The 24,224-nt window shown below is 38.8% G+C and overlaps 1 long non-coding RNA gene across 5 annotated transcripts in view; it reads right to left on the bottom strand.

The window, feature by feature from the left end:
- LOC110260285 overlaps window positions 1–24,224 on the bottom strand; it is a 492,008-nt gene that overhangs the window by 236,107 nt on the left and 231,677 nt on the right. For 3 of the 5 annotated variants that reach the window (XR_002343281.1, XR_002343280.1, XR_002343282.1), the window contains exon 4: window positions 17,813–17,865. The exons of the other annotated variants lie outside the window; for them this stretch is intronic. This is a non-coding gene — a long non-coding RNA (uncharacterized LOC110260285). The remainder of the gene's footprint in view (window positions 1–17,812; window positions 17,866–24,224) is intronic. 5 annotated transcript variants of the gene reach the window in all.

Below are 24,224 nucleotides of genomic sequence, written 5' to 3'. Positions count from 1 at the left end.
GGGGAGAAGGATCTTTAGCCATCTTGCATGTTATTTAAATCACAAATATTGGACTAGGAATATGTATTAATCCAAAACAAATGTCATGGTTTATTCTTCCAAAATGTTTCACTTATTTTTTTTTTCCATCCTTTCCTTTTCCAATTTTAATGTTGGGAAGTTGAAAAGAATGGACTGTGGTAAGCTGGATGCCCCCCTGTCTAGTGTAGCCAAGAGACACCCAAGGTCAAAGTCAGAGTTGCCATTAAAAAAAAATTTAATGAGACAAAAGCAAGGAATTTCTTTATTAATATAAGTTATTTATCTCAGTGAATACTTCAAAGATTAACTATTCCCCCAAACTCTGACATCTTATAGAAGGCAGCATTTGTCTTTTTTTGTTTCATTTTAGGAAAATCTAAAATTAAAACCTACTTTAAATTCTAAAAATAAGTGGTTTAACTCCTGAAAATTTATTCAATCACATTTTAAACTCCAACATACATATTTCTAGACTTGTAAACATATTTGCATTCTTTTAAATTTAAACAGAAATAGATTTGTTAAAATCCGGTTCTCCGAAATAGTCAGGAGAGTATCATCTGGCTTGATTTTTATAAATTACATGTAAGGTTTTTAATAAAATGCTATGGAATACATGCTACTTGGGAGCAAGAATTAAGGATTTAACTCTACTTCTTGTGGAACATGAATTTTTCCACCATATCCACTCAGTGGACAGAAATAAGTGGTTGTCATTCTCAGTATGAAGCAATGTTTAACTCTTGCTAAATTCATTTTGTCATGATAAAGAAAACTAACTTGAATTCCAAACATTACAAGTGACAAAACATTTTACAGAGCATGCATTTTGTATGTAGACCGCACCTGAAGTACTCGGCTTTAATCTAAATGAAAATGCCAAAGTGAAGTCAGAAGGTATTTACTGTTGCTTCTTCCTTGACATTTCTTAACAGGACACAGCAAGCTGGTGGAAAAGGGAAGGCTGGACAGACAGGTCCCCTGATTTGTGCAGTCAGTGAACCCCCAGCATCCCTTACACAGAGGCCGTACCGGCAGCACCTAAACCACATCAACGCCTGCATTTCCACCGTGCCTTCTAGTTTACTGAGTACTTTTCATATTGGGTTGGTTTCTTTTTAATGAGAGGGAAAGTTTTATGGAGGATTTTATTCCCTTAGAAGGCAGGAGACTTTTGGCAAGATTTTGAATCTTTCCTCTGTGGCCAATTAGTGACAATTCCACTTTTGCAAGACAGCCGTCTCCCTGTCCAATTTGACAAGGCAAAGCAAGAAGACTGGCACAGAATCCGATGCCAACAGTAGTTCAAAAATCTCACCACCATCAAAATAGGAATTCAGATGCAAAATTTCAAGACTTTCTTAGCTTGCCCTGGCCGCCAGAGAGGCTGAACTCCAACCAGAGTCATCTTCTGAAAGAAGCAGGTTCAGGGCAGTGTAACTGGAGTAACGTTTCTGCAAAGGAAGTTCGGTGACACATTTCTGATGAAGCCAAAATTGCATAATTGTACGATCACATGCATGCCAAAAGGTTTGTTTCAGCCTTGTCGATAGCAGGCAAAATATTAGAAGCCAGGGTATTAATCAATAGCTAGTTGGTTAACTAAACTATGGCACAGTTGTTAACTGGAGTACTAGGTAGCCAATAATTAAAATACAAAATGGAATGGTATCTAGGGTTGGGTGGGATAGATCAGAGAGTATAAGGCTTGGTAGATGATGATAATGCAGAATTGGGGTGTTTTCTCTGTGTGACTTAGAAAGCCACTGGAGATTTTTGAGTATGGGAGAGACAGGCTTTGACTTGCATCTTCAAGAGATTGCTCTGACGTGGTGCTGAAAAGAAAGGACGGCAGGACTGTGGGAGGAAGTGATGAGAATGTGCTAGGGAGGGTTGGTGACGGCTCCGAGCAGGTGCTTCCAGCCTCGGGGGTGGGAAAAGGTGCTCCAGGGCTCTGAATAGCGAAGGTGAAGAAAGCAGGCTACATTGGATACTGGGTGTGAGAGAAAGTGAAGAGCCAAGGAGGACCCTTGGCTTTTATTACATAGGCGTGTGTATGCATGAGGAGACCAAAGCACAAGAGCACGCCACCCCCAAAATAATAGGGTTGTTGCTGAGCAATTGCTTTACAGATCTTTATTTTCATCTTTATACTTTTGTTTGGGATTATGCAAGGAACATGTGTTACTTCGATGATTTAAAAGCTATTTAAAAAAATAAACGAATGCCAGTGAGAATGAGAAACAATTTGCCCTGGTACGGTTTTTTTTGGTTGGCCATCTCTCGCTGCAGGACAAAGAGACCTCCCAGAACAGCAACAGCTCTGGAGTAGGAAGCCACAGCTGTCTCCTGACCTGCCCAGTTAGGATTCCTAGTAAGGTGCATCGCCTTCTCTGGATCTTTTCTAACTGAAGGAAAGAATTCACGAGGGCCTCCCACAGAATGAGCCTGAAGATTAACTGCACGGAATCAGCACACCTGCCCATAAGTAAACCTCCATCTGTGTCGTGAGAGGAGTCACCCTTGTTCTCATTAACCCCTGTGGTTATTAGCATATTTAAATCTATCTACTTCTCAAAATTTGTATTTTCTGTTTATATTTTCATAGGCCTTATGGCATACATACCTTTTTTTTTTTTTTTTTTTTTTTTTTGGTAAGCCACTTGAATCCGTTTTTAAACATGTGGGATAAAATAAATACATACACAAACACTTGGATGTGTTTTCTCCTCCCTCTCTCCCTCCCCATTCCAGGTAGATCTGTTTTATTTATGTCTTATTCAAAATCATGCAACTTCCTCTCTGAATGCCTCCCTCCTTTCTGTGCATTTGTCAGAAGTCATGAGGAGACCATGCAATGAGAAAAAGATTCATGCAAAGGTCTGTGTGCAGCACCTGAGCTATTTGGAGAAGAGGTGCAAACAAATGGAATATAGAAATGGAATATACAGTGAGCGTGAGGAGCTATGTGTGACCTGGGGCTGGTACTTGCTCAGCAGACACACAGCACAGAGGGCAGGGGTGTCCCTCTGCATGTGAATCTCTTCATTCGGCAGTGGAGATGACTAAAACCCCATTGTGACCCCTGAATTGTGACACAAAGAACAGCAGGATGAACAAAATTGCTTTCTTGGATGTGGCAGGTCTTCCAGCATTTATAGAAAGACTTCTGATATCTTGTATACAACCAGATCCCTCCTATTTCTTCAAAGCACCCTTCTCCGAAGCAGACATACTGTTCACTTTTTATCCTTCAACACGTGTATGCCTGGAACCCAACATATAGGTGGTGATTCCAAGCCATGCCTCTCCCTGGCACCTTAGGATGGGGACTTTTGAGTTTCTAGCTCATCTCGTGGCAATTATTCCAACACTTGGAAGTTAGGCACGCAGTCTGTGCATGTACTAAGCATGTGGCTTTCTGCATATGTCTGCACATCATTTTTCAGGAAACTCTATTTCACACTACACCAGCTTGATGAGTAGCTGTTGTTCACACCCACTGAGAAATAACTCCATGTGAGAATAATACCTTTACAACTTTGAAGTGTCCTCAGACAGACTTCTCATCTCCAGGCCATCAACCTGCTGTGAACTCTCATCTTGACTTTTCACACTTACAGGCAATAGTCATGCAACATACTGTCAAACAATATGAAGGTTGGATGAAACGTCAAGGAGTGCAAAATTAAATTGGAGCCTAAACATCTTTCTAGTTCTGTGTAATTTCTAATAATTAAAAAAAAAATCCATCACACATGCAAGGATATTCATACTTGGTTGTCAACTGAAAATTTCTGGTCTGTGTCTCTGAAGCATGTTTACATTTCCGATCCTCACCGACCTCCTTTTGTTGAAGACTGGTGTAAGAATTCAACATCTGAGGTTCCTGTCCTCAAGGCACTTTTTACTTAGGTCTTCCTTAAAGGAAGGATTTCTGGCCAAAAATCTTAATCTTGACTTTAAGTCACAATTAATAGAAAACTGAAGCAACTGAAAGCTTGGTGCGGGCATGGCTTCAATGAACTGAATTTTCTCTTTGAGAATTATTATAATTTCACCAATCCTGGTTATTAGAAATCCAGCAAAATGTAGGCATTCAAAAAATATTTGTTATAGGAATAAATAAGATAACCAACTCTTTTTCAGTTATTCCACAAATTAATTGTTGAACCCCTGAGATGTGCTGGACCAGGATGTACTCCAGATCTAAAGGTGAGTTTAACGTGGGTCTAGACCAAAAAGAAACTCACTCATGCTCAGTAGAAGAGCTGACATGTTAATTTTACTTTTCTTAATTCAGCAGGAACATTTCTAAGCAAGGACTGAAACACACACATCAAACTTGTCCTTAATTTCTAGTTAACAAGAAAATTCAGTTAAGTGGAAACCAGCTCACTCTTACTGCTTAATTCTTTCAGTTAATGCCCAACCATCTCAATATCTAGAATTCCATTCAACCCAACAGAAGTACTAAGTGATGACCACAGACTTGGCACCATGCTAGGCACTGGGGATGCCAGGACGAGAGGATGCAGGGCTGGGAGGGAGAAGGAGAGTCCACCGGGACAGAAAAGGGGGCCAGGACACGTTACCTGCAATTCTGAGTAACAGAAGAATATACATGACATGGGAACTGACTGTGGAGGTTAGAGAAAGTGAGAGAGCAAAGGGGAGTGTGTCAAGCAGTCTTTTTTCCATATGGGAATGCAAATTTCAAAGGCCTGAATGGGTCCTAACCCAGGACATCTTCTAGAAGTCATTCTTAAAATTTCCGGAATCCTCCCCCAAAATAAGCATTCCCTGGTGGCCTAGTGGTTAAGAACTTGGTGTTGTCACTGCTGTGGTGTGGGTTCACCCTGGCCAGGGAACTTCTGTGTGCAATAGGAACAGCCAAAAAAAAAAAACCTAGATCAGCTGGTTTCCTCTTGATTCTCTTCTCTCCTAAAAGGCCAGTACAGGGAAAATCTGAGAAATCAAATCTTCCGAGATGTTTTATTCCATTTGGTCCAGAGTTATCATGACTATACATTTTTACTTCCTGAATTTAAAAAATGTTTTTGATGCAAATCATAGTTTCGACCTGAAACTAAAAGAACTGTGTGTCCATAAAAATGCTAATAATCCATCCATTTATAGGTACATATGAAACATAAGTATATATGTTTATATAAAGGATATATAAGCATATATTATACACACATACACAGATAACATGAATACCCTTGACTACATATTTGCTTATGTTTACTATAAAACATTTAAATAATTATAAATGCCAAGTATTAATGAGAATAGTTTCACTTCTAATTTAGAATTTGTACAGCAAGTTCAAGATAGGACATATGGAAACATATGAGCCTTGGGAAATTTGTGGTCAACGAATGAATATAATATGCCTCATAGCACAACCACTGTAAGACTAGCTTCTAGAAAATTTTTCTTTTAAATTTCTCGGAAGGAGTAGAAGATATTTTTCTCCAACTTAGCTTGGGAAAATGCTTTGAAGTACTTTATGATACATGAATAGACATCTGTCTATAGCAAAATGAAACTGCAGTCGCCATCATTTATGAGTTTACAAAAGCCACGTAAGATCATGGAAACCAAATTTCCCGTGAAAAAGGAAGACAATTAAATTTCATGACAGTCAAAATTTTGAGAGTGTGTGAAATAGTCAGGATCTAGGTTACAGTGTTGAAAAGTCTTATAGAAACCCAGCATGGGAACTGTTTTATCTGTGAGAGATTTTTAAATGAACTCTGAACAACAGAATGGAAAGTGCGCCAGAAACCATGATGCCATTTGCCCATAGCTTCTCTGCTAGTACGGCTAGCCTCAAGAACAGCCAGCCAGCCAAGTAAGTGGCAGGTGTCTAAGACATCTCTAGCAACTAGCTAATAAACTCTTTGGACCAAGTTCACCAGCAGTTACATCCTCTAATAAGAAAATACAACATAAAAATAGAAACTCTCCAGTTAGCAATAACAGAAGACATAAATTGTTTCAGGAAGGTGATTCTGCTAAACAGAGTCTCCTCTGGCACTTAGGTCTGTTGACCACAAAGACATGAAGAAAATAATTTTGAGATAAATCGTCTTAAAATCATCAGTGCTCCCTATGGATCCCTCTGTGGTAGAAGTAAATCATGATTTTTTTCCTCAAAGGAGACATAAAGATTTCCAGTGGAAAGTTCTTCAGAACTCAGAGGGGGTCAGGTAGAAATAAAGCTAGTTGGGGTTTCTGAATTGTTGATCTACAATTGATGGTTGTGATGAAGTTTTTTTGCAACAGAATACGAAGTAAGCCTGGCCACACCTTCAAAGTTATAACCATGACCACATGATTTTGATGAAACAGATTATTCTTTGGATTGATATATGCTTTCCAGGCTTTCCGTCTCTTTGGCTTCCTGAACGCTAATTATCTGCATCTTCAGCACCAGGCACATTTCAGGTTTCACAGGAATAAAAGAGATTTAGAGCTTTTTTTCAGATTAAAAAGATGTTAATCTGAATCCTTCTTCTACAAGGAAGGAGATGCTGTCTAAATCCTAAAATGGGAACCACCTAGAGGTGGCCTTGTGTGCCTAGCAGTTCCAGAGAATGCTCACCAAGAGCCTGGTCCAGCCTGAACGGCTCACTGCTGTACCCCACATCCCACACCCAGAAAGGGAAGTTTCTCAGTAAACATCTATTAGCTTAAAATTTCCACATTCTTTTACAAAATTGTTTAAAATGAAATTGTGATCAATCTTTGTTAAAAGCTAAAGAGGGCACCAATAGTTTAGAAAACAAGACATTTCTTCTCCCTCTCCAATCTGCCATTCATCTTTGCCTGCACTTCCCTTTATTCTTTCTTATTGATTTAAAAACCTGTTCCTATGTTACAAGAGTATAAATGAATGGAATCACAATGTTAAACCTTGCTCCTGGTAAATGATTCTTGTACTTGTGGGGTTTTTCTCCTTATCTACTCCCATGAATGATTTCAGTGATTCTCAGATTTTCCACAATAATTAATTAATGTGCTCATCAATTCCAGCTAACCCTTAGCACCTTCTACAGTATATCACTACCAGAGTTCAACAGACTGCCACCTGAGTGCTAGAGACTTCTAGTTTGCTTCTCAGAACTGAGCTGAAGAAGTAAGTTGACACTGTCAAATGATGCTTTCAACCAATAGAGGCAGAACTTTGCAACCTCTGCCTTTAGCATTGACTGAGTGCCCCCTGCACACCGCCCCGTTCCTTAGAGATAAAAATTACTATAAGACCACGGATCCAAATAATTAACATATAGCATCAGGGAAGGCACAGCTCTCATATAGGGACCATCTCCCATCCTTAGGGCCGTTCATATATAATGTTTTTTTACTTCAAAGAGAAGCACTATTTGTTACTCTGTGCAACCTTGAAGGCTGTTTCTAGATCAGAATGAAGTATTCAGTGATAGACAACCAGCTGCCAACAGGGAGGGCATCTGTCTCCTAGTGGAATCTTGACTGAAGTGCTACCTTAATGCTTATCTGAAACACGGACTATGGAGATTTGGGTTGGAGCACGTGTGCTATTCTTTGAATGAATTACATTGCGGGACTACTCGGAGATTAAAACCGCTGTCTAAAATGTGTAGTAAACCCTTAACAACAACAGATAATCTGGGGGAGTTTTACAAACAGAACTCTCTCACAATCTATCTTTGCTGGAAAACTAGATTCCATTCTCCAAATTCAACAAGCAATTTCTTCAATGACATGGTCTACTGGAACACACAGATGGATGTGATGCTTCCAAAGAAACAGTATTGATCAAAAAGATCAAATTTCTCTGCTTCCTAGAGTAGGAGTTGTTTTATGCTTTTACAAAGACCATGACTTTATGCATCCATATGGACAGCTTGTAAGTGTACCTACTTTAATCTGTGAGATCCCATACCAACATTAACAGATACCAATTTTAAGATATACCAGCTCTGTGTCTGGCATATTTCTTTGTAATAACTCATGACTTTCATGTGCCATTACCCATTAGCAATTCCTCCTTCAGTTCGTCTTATATTTCTCATCTCTATTGGAAACACAGTGAAATTACCACATGTTCAAAAGAACTAGAACGCCTCACCATTATACAAAGTTTCAAAACGATTTTTCACAAGACAGGAATGTGACACGTGACACACCCCAAAGCACCATTTCCCTTGGTAAACACAATGTGTTTTTGTGATTTTTTTTTTTAGAGCCGAGGCAACCAATAAACAGCTAATTCTGAAAAAAGGAAAGACAAAGAAGTGAACTTACCATCTCTAACCATATTTATTCTAGGATCAACATAAGTTGTCATCTTTCTTGATAAAACCCTGGCAAGATCCCACTGAGTCTGACATGGACTCATAGGGTAATGAAAACACTTTGGTTCTAGAGAATTACAGTATAGTACACAGTGCTCACAAACAGAATGAATAATTGAAATCCAGAGCGTTTATGCTTCAATGGAAAAAAAAACAATATTTCATGGCACATAAATTTATTCAGCTTATTTGCATTAAGGTTGAATGATCGAAGCACTGTCCACAGGAAAATAGGGATGGTACCTTGATGTAAGTGCGTCGAGCATTCATAAATATTCTTAGGAAGCAAGATGTACCTACATTTAATCAGCACTTATTAAAATTTTATTCCCTATAGTTATTCAACAGGATCTGTGGTATAAAAACATAATTACAAAAATCAGATTTGAGCTCATTTGACAACAGAAGGGTTTTATGGTGACCTATCTCCAAATGTTCCTATTTGTAATTAAATGCAGCGATCAGCAGTAAGGATTTTGAAGCTGTTTTAGTAGTTCCGCTATTCTGCTTAACATGTGGCACCCGTAATAATTAAAATGATACTAACACATGCACAATTTTATGGCCCTTATGGTGCAACCCATTATGCCAAATAAGGGCCTCTGTTTTCACAGCATACTGCACATGGTCTCATTACACCCACTTTTCTTTTCCTGTCTTCACACTAACAACTGTTAAAGTGAATCAACACACGAAACGTACTCTAACAGCTTAGTGTTTATGATATGTGTGCTGTTAGTCAGTGAACAGGAAAATCTAAACATTTACTGTTTATGTAAAGAATAGCGTTAGTGTTAGCGAATTGCTCGGGTCTGCTTACTTTATTATCTAGATCACAAACGTAATGATGGGTTTCAATGGCATCTATATTTTCACTTTGTTTTGTTTTTCAATGCAGATGTCTATAAAAACCAGAAGAATCTGGCATTTACACATCTTAGAGTATTTCTCCTCAACCATAAGATTATGTAGGGATCGCTTAAAAAAAGAAGATACATCAGTAGGCGTCATTCCCTTTTGGAAAAAAAGAAAAAGAAGAAGAAGAAGAAGAGTGAAAGATTTAAAGTTATTTGGGGGTGATTTCCTCCACGACCTTCTGAGGCTGGATCTGGTTTATCTAAGGTGCTTAAAAAAAAAAAAAAAAAACCCACACACAAAAAACCAAAAAAACACACTATGAACCACTTTTATGGGGTACCACACTAAAATTTATAAGAAAATGGGAATTTGTGATTAGTGCCATTTTATCATGAATAATTTTGTAATTAAGAAGCTCCTCAAGGACCTCCTACACTCATTTTACAGTCATCAGTTCCGAATGGCATTCAGTCTTTTTGTTCTGGGACAGAGTCCAAAGGAGGTCCCATCGGTGGAACACCAACAGATTGGGCAAGATCTCATCTCTGCATTTCCCATTGCCATTTTTCTGAACATTAGTCGAAACTTCGGCTAAAGAATAACAACCTTTCTTTATTTTTTATTTTTTTCGTAAGTCAAACTCAATTCTGTCCATTTAGGAATGTTGCCGGATTGGCACTAACGGGGAGTCAACTGAGCTGAGTAGGCCTTGAATGTTCAGGGCTTAATAGCTCAACTGATTGCAAAGATACAAAAGAAAAATGCTCACAGATTGCAGCCTTCACATGGTTTGGCTCCGAGATCTCATCAACAGTGTGACGTCGACCGGTAGAAAACCATGTGGATGCTGTATGAGGACCATGCGCTCATTACAGAGCTGTGAAAATTTGTGGGACTGCAAAATGAAAATTACCAGCCAGAGGAAGGAAAAAAAAAATAAAGGCAAGATGAGACGTGGTGGGGGAAGCAGCTTGAGACAGACCTAATACAGTCTTCTGTACGAGCTTCTTAGTAGAAAGACTAGGAACGTTGAATATTATGTAAATATCACTGCAGGTCCAACAAATCTGTCAGAACCCTAGGCCACCCCAGGCTCAGACTGTCACACTCAGACAGCACACGGGGAAGACTGCATCCCTGCTGGAGACATTCTCCATCTCCACTTCCAACAACAAAAAACCCCAACCTACCCCCTTCAACAGTTAAAAAAAACAATGAAAGCTTTCTAAATGAACTTGAAGAAACTTGCATCCGGCATCCATATTCTTTGATTAAAATAAGCATTTGTGATCAGCATTCGTATTTCCTACCCCATGATCAAAAACAAATAACCCACTTTGTTTGTTTCTTACTGCAAATGAATTAAATTAGAAGCCATTAGGAGGACTGGCTGTTTATATCCTTGTTTCAGCAGTGGTAGTATTTGAAGTTTCCTGCGGTAAGTTCATTACTCGTATTTTGTCCAGAATTAGTGAAGCGTGCTGAAAATTGCTAATGACAGATGTTTCTCCACTCTGTCACACTTCTTGTATCATTTGATTTGGAAAGCAACATACGGTGTTCTGCTCTATCAGTATGTCACAGACTGTCTGTAAACAGCTGGTCATAACTCAGTTCAGTGAAAACCATTACTTTCCAATGAAGGGCTGGACACCCTCCAAATTGCATTTTGGCATGGCCTCGGCTGCATAATGCACAAAGTTCCTCTGTTCCGAGGTTACCTCAGGAAGGTTTCTCACTTTCCCTACTTGTGTTCATGTTTCAGAAAATAAGAGTGTTTTCCAAGCAATAGATAGAACATCAAGAGGATAGGGGAAAAAAATTAATGATTATATCAAGCACTGGAAAAAAAAAAACTGAGAATGGTACGTTGCAAAAGATAACACAAAACCCACCCAAAATGTATATCTTACCATTTCTAGCTAAGTCTCCAGTTGAAGGGAGTATGAATTATTACGGTCAAGGCCCATTAGATGTCATATTTCAATGTCTCCTATAGAAGAGTCATAGCATATATGCACGACCATGTGGCTATCCTTTGGTATCTAATCACAGTTAAAAGTACTAAAATCATTCCCCTGTCATTTAATTGATGATGAAGTCCAAAGAAATTTGTTCTGCTTTTTTTAAAATCTGAAATTAAAAAAAAAAAATCTGAAATTCATCAACCCAAAAACCAAGTATGAAAATCATATATGTATGAGGCCACACACCCTATTTTTTAACACGACATTTTAAAACATGCCAACAATTACATTTCACAATGAACAATGCCAAGTTATTTGAACCATACATCAAATAAGAAGGCCTCATTAGCAACACCTTTCAGAATGTTTGGAATCTTACCTCCTGGTGGAGGTAAAGTCTCTCACTGAAAACCTCTGGATGGAGCAGAGAGATAAGTAGAGATATTGAATATATTCAAAGCCACTTGGCACTTCCAGATCCATAGGGGCTTGTGATACAGATGAAGAAACAAAAGAGAAGGAAATGAACCTACTGGCGGAACTGGATGATAAAGGAACATGCCCATCTCGGTTTAGCATTCATTCCATCCAATATCCATCAACAAATACCAAGTACTTATATGTGCCAGATAATTGCTGAGGAGAGTCTGGTGGGACTCTTTTCTGCACATAAAGGAGATGCTCATCAGCACTGAACTCTAAGTGTATGCTTGTTGTACCTGGCAAACCCTAGATCAAGCTGCCATGTCACTTTCTGAAGCTTTTCCTGACTCCCCAGGCAAAGCTGCCTCACCTCTGGGCCTTCCCCACACATTCCTAGTGACTCCACTATAGCATGACAGGTAAAGCACAGCTGGAGCCCGGGAAAGAACATTTGATCCATGGGAATGTCAGGGAAGACGTCAGAGGATGTGACATTTTGCCTAGGTCTTAAAGAATGATTCACATGTGCAAAGTAGACAATATTGTAGAACATCCCAATTAAGAGATATATTCTCAACAAGTTAAAAAAAAAAGCAATACACTTTGTAGATCAAATACAAGAATAGAATACAAATGTATCAGAAAATTCCAAAAGATAAAAACTATATTATGCTGAAGAATCTCTTTAAATCAAGGTATCTCTCTTTTTTTTTCTTATCTTCAAGGCCAGGCATTTAATACTACCCTTTTCTCTCATAGCTAAAACCAATATATCCTGTGTGGGAAAGGATCATTTTTAAGTGAAAACACATATATTTAAAAGTCATACCACTTATTACACCATTGAGCACAACTGGTTTCCCAAAACATTAGTAGTATTTTAAGGCGAGTCTTAAATAAGCAGTATTTCCATATGATTCTTAATACAAGATTGTTCCTGAAAATTGCTTTATATTGGTCTTGCTCATACTAAAAAGAGAAAAGGTACCTTACTATAGGATGTGTCCATCCTTTTGAATAACAGGCTCTTTGCCGTTGCTATATTGTACATCTCTTATCTTCAGTTGACTTGCCCAGCTGAACCTAGGCTGAGCCACTGAAGAGAGTTTTATCATCTGTAAACGCAGTAGCAGAAGAGGGTGAAAAAGTCATTTTTCTCTGCCAGTGGCAGAAGGCTTTACCTTTTTAAGGGATGTAGTCAACTAAGAAAAAAGTGATTGATTCCTTTAGCTGCTCAAAGCTGATAAAAGAAAATTATAGAGAACTGCTTTCACTAGTTATCCTTTCTCAAACCTTCTCTGTTCCTCTTTCCTTTTTTGAGCATTTCCCTCTATTTATGTGACTCTCCTTCTGTAGCTCAACCCTCACTGCTTTGACTCTGCTAACGTACTTTGCGAAGGGCTATTGCCTCCCCTTCACAGAGAAACACCCTTACATGTCATTAAAAGCAAATGCCTTTTGTTTTTTGAAAAGGCTATACAGGAACCTGTGTAGACTGACTGTGCCAGGTGACGATGGTGTAGAATGTGGACCTTTGCATGAATATTACATAGTGATTTGTCTTCCTTTTTTGTTGCTGTATTTGCTGTTATTTCACTGATGGCCTTTTAGTCTTCTTTTTTAACCTTCATTGATGGTCTTTTTTTTTTCTTCCTTGCAAGTAGTGCTACTTCTAAATATGAGCTATGGCCCCTAGAGCAGATGGGTGAGAAGAGATATAATTTCCACCCTATAACTTGTTAGAAGAGCTCAGTGCCTTGCCAGTTGGCCAGAAGTTTTGGTACTCAAATACAAAATATACAGGTTCTCAAAGGTTGGTCCTGTGTGTGTGTGTGTGTGTGTGTGTGTGTGTGTGTGTGTGTGTGTGTGTGTGTTTGGCTGCGCCTGCAGCATCCAAAAATTCCTGGGCCAGGGATCAAACCCCCGCCACAGCAGTGACTCCAGCCACAGTAATGACAACGCCAGATCCTTAACCCACTGCGCCACCTGGGAACCCCTCTATGTCATTCTTATTTGAGTCTCTTTAAATCTTTACAGGGCCAGAAAATTATCCATTGAATTTTTAACTAATGAAAATTGTTAAGTTATGGCCAACATCCTGTTGGTAGTCTCCTGTTGTCCTTCTGATGAAAAGCTTGGCCAAAAAATAAAAAAAGATACCATTTCTGTCCAACATGTCCAAAGAAATCAAAGCCACTGCTGGACAATTTGCCTTAATGAACATAATTTTTTTTAACCATTTCAGGAAAGAAATGCTTTGCAACAATACACAACTAGAGCTTTTAAGGACAAAGCATCACAAGGATGAGAAAGCACAAAAAATGAGAAAGTATGCAAATATGCCAAATTGATAGCGAATACTGACTCCTCCCAGTTTGTGGACCAGAAGATAAAACAACACAAATTATCCCTGATGGGACAAATAAAAATTTGATTTCATTTTACTCAATTCCATTGAATAAATGTTTATTGAATGTCCACTAAGAGCAAAATTGTTTGCAAGGCATTAAGAGAAAATAAAAACAAGCATATTTCCAAGTGTGGAAGAATGTTCTTAAGAAGACCAGTGGCAATAATTATACAAATAATTAAGAGTATAAAGCAGTGTTATTAAAGTGACTTACATACATGTGTGTATAAAATCTCTTTTTAAAATGTTAATGCATTTGATAATTTCCAATTTAGATAGCTAGACCGTCATTTTCCACCCAAACAATACAAAACCTTAAGTCCCTGCAATTAGATTACAAATAGCTTTTGATTATCGAGGGCCTGATTAATAGAGTGCCTATATAATTTATCATCCAAACAAGGACACTTTGAGAGTGAAAAGTGATGCTATTAATAATTGTGCCAAGTCAGTAGGAATAAACTGGGATTGTCCCAGCAAATAAGAACATATGGTCACCCTATTGATTACTTCATTTTTAGTATTACCAAGACAAAATTGTTCCTGTTTTCCTGCTTCCTTCCGCTACCTGCCTCCGTAAAACATTTTATTTTTTATTAGGTGGTATTCCACAGAGACTAGCCCGGGATAAAATGAGACTGTGTCTCTCAGATCCATCAGTTTTACATATAATAAAGACTGGGTGAGAAATCATTTTATGAGCATTTATTGGACCAAGTACTGGTGATAAAAAGATGGCAACAAGTAAATTCTTGTCCTTTGTTTGCTTCATCAAAATTAGCAAATCTTACATATACTCATAAAATGTTCAAATATTGAAAAAAATTCTTAGATATTTTTATTTTAAAGTGTTTTTAAAATTATTATAAAATATTTTTACAAATAAATGCTTTTAAAGAATTGAAGTACCTGTGTTAAGAAGAAAAAGGAGTGGTGAAATGATTCTTCTGCAAATGACTTTAATTCAAGTTTCTTTAATTCAAGACATCCAGAATGTCTCTTCCTACTTCCTGCCTTCCTTCTACTTCTCCTTCACTTCTCTTCTGCAAGTCCAACACACACACACACACACACACACACACACACACACACACACACACCCCTGAATCACTTTGCTGTACACCACTTTAACACAATATTATAAATCAATGATAATTCAATAAAAAAACTAGATCATGATGGCAAACTCAAATGACTACAGGAATGGGCAGGTGATGTGATTGAGCAAAGTGACTCAGGCACAAGATAGTCAGGAATACGTTATGGAATGGTGTGGACTGTGGCAAACTCTAGCACTGTGCTCTAGCTGAAAGCGGCAGCAGCTACTAAGCAACAGTCAATTATGTGAAACTATGGATCTGGTGTAGCCAGTTCTGCCAACTTTCAAGAAAAACAGAAAAACATTTTTTTTTTTTATTTTCCCACTGTACAGCAAGGGGGTCAGGTGATCCTTACATGTATACATTACAATTACATTTTTTCCCCCACCCTGAAAAACATTATTTAAAAGAAATCTTTTGTTTAATGTTGGCAATGAAATCAAATGGAAAGCTCTATGAACCAAACCTGGTCTTCAGGGCTGCCAGTCTGCCACTCCTACAAGAAAATCTTTTACTAGCACATGGCTGCAGAAAAACTTAGGGCTTTTCCTCCAAAGTCAAGAGCACTTGCTTTTGCCTTAGAGCTAATCTTTTCAAAAAGGAATCCTGGAGTTCCCGTCGTGGCTCAGTGGTTAACGAATCCGACTAGGAACTGTGAGGTTGCGGGTTCAATCCCTGGCCTTGCTCAGTGGGTTAAGGATCTGGCGTTGCCGTGAGCTGTGGTGTAGGTTGCAGACACGATTCGGATCCCGCGTGGCTGTGACTCTGGCATACGCTGGCAGCTACAGTTCCGATTCGACCCCTAGCCTGGGAATCTCCATATGCCACAGAAGCGGCCCTGGAAAAGGCAAAAAGACAAAAAAAAAAAAAAAAGGAGTGTTTGTGGGTATGTGTGGGTGTGATATGCAAGCTTGAAATATTTTAAGCACGTGAAATAAGTATTTATTGTGTATTTTTAATGCAGATTATGAATTAAATGTGGAAAAACTGCCATAATAACAATTAAAATCTAGTTGAATGGTACTCAAAATTGAAGTTCACTTCAAGGATTCAATGATTCCATGACTCCTTCTCCAAGCAACTTTCTGTTAAATTCCACTTCTATTATTCATTCATTCATTAGTTCATTCAACAAACATGTCTGGCATATCCTACATACTAGGCTCTATTCTAGGTGTTGGGGATGCAATTAAGACAGACGAAATAGCCTGCCTTCATAGAATCTACATTCCAGTGGGGAAGAGTGACAATAATTAAACAGAAAAAGCAAACTGCACCATACATATGGAGAAGGGTTGTAGGAAATGGTGTGTAGGTGGGACTCAATTCAGAAGTTTCAGTTCAAACGTGAAGAAGGTCTAAAACTAAACCATAATTTGACTGGTGTATTGAGACATCTTCAAATGCCAAAAGCTAAAAAGAAATCATATCACAATTACCATCTTGTTTTAAAGCAACTAATATAAAATGTGTGGATCAGCTAGAAGATAAATAAGGAAGTGAATTATTAAGTTTATGATATAGGAATATGAGTGGTAGTGCTTATTACTACAATCATTGTATTATTGTTGTTACATTACTATACTCATTTAATTCTTTTGTAAAGTTGATAAAAATACTGTTTTTTTAATTCAATCAATACAGAAAAGCATAAAGAAAAAAAATCAACCAGCAATAGATATCATAAGTATCCTCGGCATATATAAGTAGAAGGATGGATGGATGTACAGATGGATGGATACAAACAGTGCCTTTTAATAACTGGGATAAATGTACGTTAATAGTATCATAGAACATGTCTGGGCTTAAAATCTTGTCTCTGCGATATTCTAATGAGTAAACATGACTTATCCACCCTGTGTCTTCGTGTCCTCATTTGATAATGAAGATACCACTTACTACAGTATTTTTATAGGTATTAAAGGAAATAATCCATATACAGTATTCAAAGCAGTGTATGGTACATACTAAATGCTCAATAAATGTTAGCTGCTATTATTATTTGCTTCATCAGTCCATTCATGATATTGGTTTGATCCCCAAATTATTTTCTCAATTCTGCTGTCTCTTCTTCCTAGTCATCCTGTTGTTTCCTCATCATCTTTCAGGTATTATCTTTTCTTTTTTCCCTCTTGTTTATTAAAGGGAAGTTGATTTACAATATTGTGTTAGTTTCAGGTGGACAGCATAGTGACTCGGATGGTTCTAAAATGGGAGACGCTCTTGGGAGTTATTTTTAGTTCCCTAATAATGGGCTACATTCGGTGACCATTTCTTCTCCTCCTTTCTCCTCCTCCCCTTCCTTCTTCCTGGTACCCTCACCTACTTGCCTTGCTCTCTCTTCACATTTTGCTCAGGCTTCACTGTGCCGTCCTGGCTGGGGTGCTTACTCTCTGCTCCCCGCTCCTAGATTTCAGGAAAGGATCTGCAGTACTGGGATTCACTCTACTTGGGGGGGCGAGGGGGAGGAGGCAATCATCTCATCCCTATGGTGATGTTCTTTGACTTCAGATTATCTTCCCATTCAGTGCAGAGGCTGGGGCTCTTTACCACCATCTGATTCTGTCACCATTTTTCACCCTCTCATTCTTTCAGACCTTCCTATGGTCATTTCTCTTAATGCTTCCCCTCCCCAGAGAACCTCAGTTCAGTAAGCACTATCATATGAAAGATTCTAAATTATACCTTAATTGGTCAAGGGTAACTTCACTCACTTTTCTAGGAAACAGTGCCATCTTCTGCAAAAAAAAAAAAAAAAAAAAAAATAGTCATACGAGAAAAAAGATGATTGGTCTTACTTGTCAGTGAAAGGAAGACAAACTGAGAAAGAAACCAAACACCCAAGAAATTAGGGATAATTAACAATGAATGGAACATCCTCACAATACACTATATGGAACTACTAAGAATTATATTGAGGGAGTGGAATCAAGATGGTTGAAGGAGCAGGATGTGGAGCTCACCCTCTCCCACAAATATACCCCAAACCCCCACATCTACCTATAGAATGATTCTCACAGAACATCTACTGAAGGCTGGCAGAAGACCTCAGACTTCCAAAAAGGCAAGACAATCTCCACATAATTGGGTAGGACAAAAGGAAAAAAAGAGAGGAAACAGGACAGGACCAGCACTCCTGGGAAGGAGCTGTTAAAGAGGAAAGGAATCTGCACCCTAGAAGCCCCCGGCTGGTAGGGAGATCAGCTGGGACAGGGGGGGAACCTCAAAGCCTTAGAGTAAAGCACAGTAGCCAGTCTGAGGAGGGCAAAGCAGAGAGACAAAACCACACAGATGATCAGGACCACCACCCAGCACAATCTAGCCAGACACTCAGGTGGGGTCTGGTTGCTAAGGCTGGGGCTTTGGAAGTCAGTTCCAGGGAGAAGATTGGGTTGGCTGTGTGGAAATAGCCTGAAGGGGCTAGGGAGCAGTTAGCTACAGCCAAAGAAGTATGGGAGAAGGTCTGAGCCTGCCAGAGAAGAAAGGCAACATTGTTGGGAGTGGAGTTGCAATCAGGACCACCATAGGAACTTCTTTCTCTGTGCGTGTGCAACAGACTTTTGGGAGGCAGGGCACCTCTTGTGTGGGCTACAAGGGCAGGTGCAAACCACTGCAGACTCCATAGGTCAGTGTGGCTCATGACTGCCTGCCATCCCCTCCAACCCGAGGGACTGACACTGCTGCAGAGGGCCCTCTGACCCAGTGCTGCCTGTCACCTCCACCTCCCTGAGAATGCACACACCCCACCACTGTCAGCGCTAAGGGCCCTGCAGCCTACCACCACCAGTGCAGCTGAGGTTCCTGCAACCAGGCACTGACTTTTGCCCCCACCTCCCTGGGAACGCAAGCATCCAGCCTTTGCTGCTGCCAAGGGCCCTGTGACTGAGCACTGCCTCCACCTCCATGGGAGTCACTGCTACTACTGAAGGCCCAGCAACCAGGTGCAGCCCACCGCCCCCACCTCCCCCATGGGTTGCCACCACTGCCAAGGGCTTGGCAACCAGGCATGACCTGAGGCACCACGCATTGTCACAACCTCCCTGGAAGTAGGCATGAGCTATGCACCTGCACACCCCATATCAAGGGGATAATGGTCTGCACATACTGAAGAAAAAGATAACCAGCTTCCAAACAAAAAATAGCCCTCATGCCAAAAAAATAATAAACCTACACAAGCTACCCAGGGATGCTCCCACATATAGATAGCCCTCCAGACTAGAGTAGGTGAATGATTTCCCCTAGACTCACAGAGTAAAAAAAAAAAAAATATATATATATATATATATATACACACACACACACACACACACATACATATGTGTGTGTGTGTGTGTGTGTGTATATATGTATAGCCAAAAGAACAGAATTTCCCTGAAGGAGCAAACAATGAAACAAACCTCTTCCAGTCTAACAGACACTGAGTTCAAAAAGGAGGTAATGAAAATACTGAAGAAATTAAGAATGGCTATCAATAGTAATGCAGATTACTATAAAAAGGACTTGGAAACTATAAGGAGGAGCCAAGAAAAATTAGAAAATTCATTTGCTGAGTTGAAAGCTGAGGTAAAGACATTGAATGGCAGAATGAATACTGTAGAGGAATAAGAGCTTTGGAAGATAGAATAAGGGAAATCACCCAATCAGGACAGCAGATTGAAAGCCAAATGAAAGCAATCCAAGAGATCTATGGAATAATACAAAGTATGCCAATCTATGCATAATAAGGATCCCAGAAGGAGAAGATAGAGAAAAGGGGATTAAAAGAAATTATGGCTGGAAACTTCTGAAATGTAAGGAAGGAAAAACAGATATTCAGATAAAGGAAGCACAGAGGGTCCCAAATAAGATAAACCTAAAGAGACCTATACCAAGACATATTATAATAAAAATGACAAAAGTTAAAGATAAGGAGAAGATTCTAAAATCAGCAAGAAAAAACAGAGTTAATTACAAGGAAAACCCCATAAGGCTATCAGTGGATTTCTCTACGGAAACACTGCAGGCCAGAATGGAGTGGCAAGATATATGCAAAGTTCTAAAAGGGAAAAATTCACAACATAGAATACTCTACCCAGCAGGTTATCATTTAAAATAGAAAGAGAAATAAAGAACTTCTCAAACAAGCAAAAACTAAAAGAATACAACAACACAAAACCTATCCTAAAAGAAATATTGAAAGGTCTTCTCTAAACGGGAAAGAAGTAAGAAGATATAGGATGGTAGAAATCACAACTGGAAAGTGATCATTAAAGTAAGCCAGTATACAGATCAAAAAAAAAAAAAAATTAGTGACAGTGATAATAAACACAAGGAACTTATCTTTATCCTTAAACTCTTCCAAAAGACTGAGGAAGAAGGAACACTCCCAAAGACATTCTATGAAACCACCATCTCCCTAATACCCAAAGCAGACAAAGATACCACCAGAAAGGAAAATTATAGGCCAAAATATTTGATGAATATAGATGCAAACATATTCAACAAAATTTTAGCAAACCAAATCCAACAACACATAAAAAAGGTCATTTATCATGACTGAGCTGGACTCTTCCCAAGGTCACCAGGATGGCTCAACATATGCAAATAAATCAATGTGATACACATCAAGAGAAAAGTAAAAAAAACACATGATCATCTGAATAGATGTAGAAAAAACATCTGACTAAATTCAATATCCACTCATGATAAAAAAACTCTCACCAAAGTGGATATGGAGGGAACATCATTTAACATAATAAAAGCCATTTATAATAAACCCACAGCCAATAAAATACTCAGTGGAGAAAAGCTGAAAGCCTTCCCACTAAAATATGGAACAAGGCAAGGATGCCCATGATCACCACTTATATTCAACATATCATTGGAAGTCCTGGCCACAGCAATCAGACAAGAAAAAGGATAAAAAGGTATCCAAATTAGGAGCTCCCATTGTGGCTCAGCAAGTTAAGAATTTGACTAGTATCCTTGAGAATGTGGTTTTGATACCTGGCCTCATTCAGTGGGTTAAGGTTCAGGCATTGCCATGAGCTGCAATATAGACTGCAGACATAGATAGGTCAGATCTGGTGTTGTTGTGGCTGTAGTGTAGGATGGCAGCTGCTGTTCCCATTCGACCCCTAACCTGGGAACTTGCATATATCACAGGTGCAGCCCTAAAAAAGGGGGGGAAAAAAGGTATCCAAATTGTAAGGGAAGAGGTAAAAATGTCACTATATGCAGATGACACAATACTGTATATAGGAAACCCTAAGGAATCCACACCCAAACTATTCAATCTGGGAGTTCTTACTGTGGCACAGCAGGTTAAGGATCTGGCATTGTGGCAGCTGTGGCATAGACAATAGATGTGACTTGAATTTGAATTTGATCCCTGGCCTGGAAACTTCTGTGTGCCTCAGGTGCAGTCAAAAAAGGAAAAACAAAACAAACAAACTCAATCTGATAAATGAACTCAGCAAAGTAGCAGAATACCAGATTAACATTCAGAAATCAGCTGCATTTTTGTATACTAACAATGAAATATCAGAAAAAGAATGTAAAAAAAGAAAAAAAAACCTTCAAAATCTACCCAAAAAAATTAAAATACCTAGGTCAGTGAAAGACTTATTCACGGAGAACTCTAAAACATTAATCAAGGAATTTAATAAGGATTCAAAGAAATGGAAAGATACACCATGCTCTTGGATTGGAAGAATATTGTTAATATGGCCATACTATCCAAAGCAATCTACAGATTTAATGTGATCCCTATCAAACTGTCCAGGACATTTTGCACAGAACTAGAATAAATAATCCAAAATTTTATATGGAACCATAAAATCTCAAGAATTTCCAAAGCAATCCTGAGGTAAAAAAAACAGGAGGCATAATCTTCCCATACTCAGACATACTACAAAGCTACATTAATCAAAAAAAAAAAATCATGGTATTGGCACCAAAACAAATATATGGATCAATGGAATAGAACAGAGAGCCCAGATAGAAACCGAAACACCTACGGTCAATTAATCTTTGACAAAGGAGGCAAGAATATAAAATGAGAGAAAGACAGTCTCTTCAGCAAGTAGTGATGGGAAAATTGGACAGGTGAATATAAATCAATGAAATTGGAACACACCCTCACACCATGCACAAAAATAAACTCAAAATGGCTTAAAGGCTTAAATACAGGACACAACACCATAAAACTCCTTGAAGAGAACATAAGCAAAACATTCTCTGACATAAATTGTACAAATGTTTTCTTAGGTCAGTCTCTCAAGGCAATAGAAATAAAAACAAAAATAAATGGGACCTAAGCAAACTCACAAGCTTTTGCACAGCAAGGGAAACCATAAACAAAACTAAAAGATAACCTACAGAAAGGGAGAAAATATTTGCAAATAATGCAACTGACAAGGACTTAATCTCCAAAATATACAAACAGCTCATAGAATTCAAAAACAAAAAAGCAAACAACCCAATTGAAAAATGGGCAGAAGGAGTTCCCGTCATGGCGCAGTGGTTAACGAATCCGACTAGGAACCATGAGGTGGCGGGTTCGGTCCCTGCCCTTGCTCAGTGGGTTAACGATCCGGCGTTGCCGTGAGCTGTGGTGTAGGTTGCAGACGCAGCTCGGATCCCGCGTTGCTGTGGCTCTGGCGTAGGCCGGTGGCTACAGCTCCGATTCAACCCCTAGCCTGGGAACCTCCATATGCCGCGGGAGCACCCCAAGAAATAGCAACAACAACAAAAACAAAAGACAAAAATACAAAAAAAAAAAAAAAAAAAAAAAAAGGGCAAAAGACCTATATAGATAATTCTCCAAAGAAGACAAACAGATGGCCAGAAGGCACATGAAAAGATGTTCAACGATGCTAATTATTAGAGAAATGCAAATCAAAACTACAATGATGTTATCACCTCACACCAGTCAGAATGGCCATCATTAATAAATCTATAAATAATAAATGCTGGAGAAGGTGTAGAGAAAAGGGAACCCTCCTACACTGTTGGTGAGAATGTAAATTGGTACAGGAGTTCCTGTCATGGCTCAATGGAAATGAATCTGACTAGAATCCATGAGGATGTGGGTTTGGTCCCTGGCCTCGGTCAGCAGGTTAAGGATCCAGCATTGCCATGAGCTATAGTATAGGTCACAGACTTGGCTCAGATCTGGCATTGCTGTGGCTGTGGCCTAGGCCAGCAGCTACAGCTCCAATTCAACCCCTAGCCTGGGAACCTCCATATCCTGCGGGTGTGGCCCTAAAGCACATACACACACACACACACACACACACACACGCACACACAAATTGGTGCAACTACTATGGAAAACAGTATGGAGGTTCCTCAGAAAACTAAATATAGAACTACCATATGATCCAGCAGTCCCACTCCTGGGCATATATCCAAACAAAACTACAATTCAAAAAGATACATGTCCCCATATCTTCATAGCAGCGCTATTCACAATAGCCAAGGCATAAGAACAACCTAAATGTCCACTGACAGATGAGTGGATTAAGAAGATGTGGTACATATATACAATGGAATACTACTCAGCCATAAAAAAGAATGAAATAATGCCACTTGCAGCAATATCAATGCAACTAGAAATTCTCATTCTAAGTGAAGTAAATCTGAAAGATAAAGGTGAATAGCATATGATATCACTTATATGTGGTGCAAATGAACCTATCTACAGAACAAAAACAGACCCACAGACATAGAGAACAGACTTGTAGTTGCCAAGGGGGAGGGTGGAGGGAGTGGGATGGATTGAGAGTTTAGGGCTAGTAGATGCAAACTATTACATTTAGAATGGATAAAAATGGATAAACAAGGTCTTAGTGTATAGCATAGAGAACTGTATCCAATTTCTGGGATAGACCATGATGGAAAATAATATAAAAAAGAATGTACATATATGTATGACTGAGTCACTTTGCTGTACAGAAGAAATTGGTACAACATTGTAAATCAACCATACTTTAAAAAAAAGAACTGACATACACTTACTACTATGATGTCAACTATATAAAAGTTATGTATACATTTACTTATATTTATAATATGGAAATGTATATTAAAATATTTTACTATATCTTTCAATTAC

The sequence above is a fragment of the Sus scrofa genome, chromosome 4, assembly GCF_000003025.6.
Source record: "Sus scrofa isolate TJ Tabasco breed Duroc chromosome 4, Sscrofa11.1, whole genome shotgun sequence".
In the NCBI taxonomy this organism is placed as follows: domain Eukaryota; kingdom Metazoa; phylum Chordata; class Mammalia; order Artiodactyla; family Suidae; genus Sus; species Sus scrofa.
Note: the sequence above shows the minus strand (reverse complement) of the source record. Positions and strands in the feature narration are given on the sequence as shown.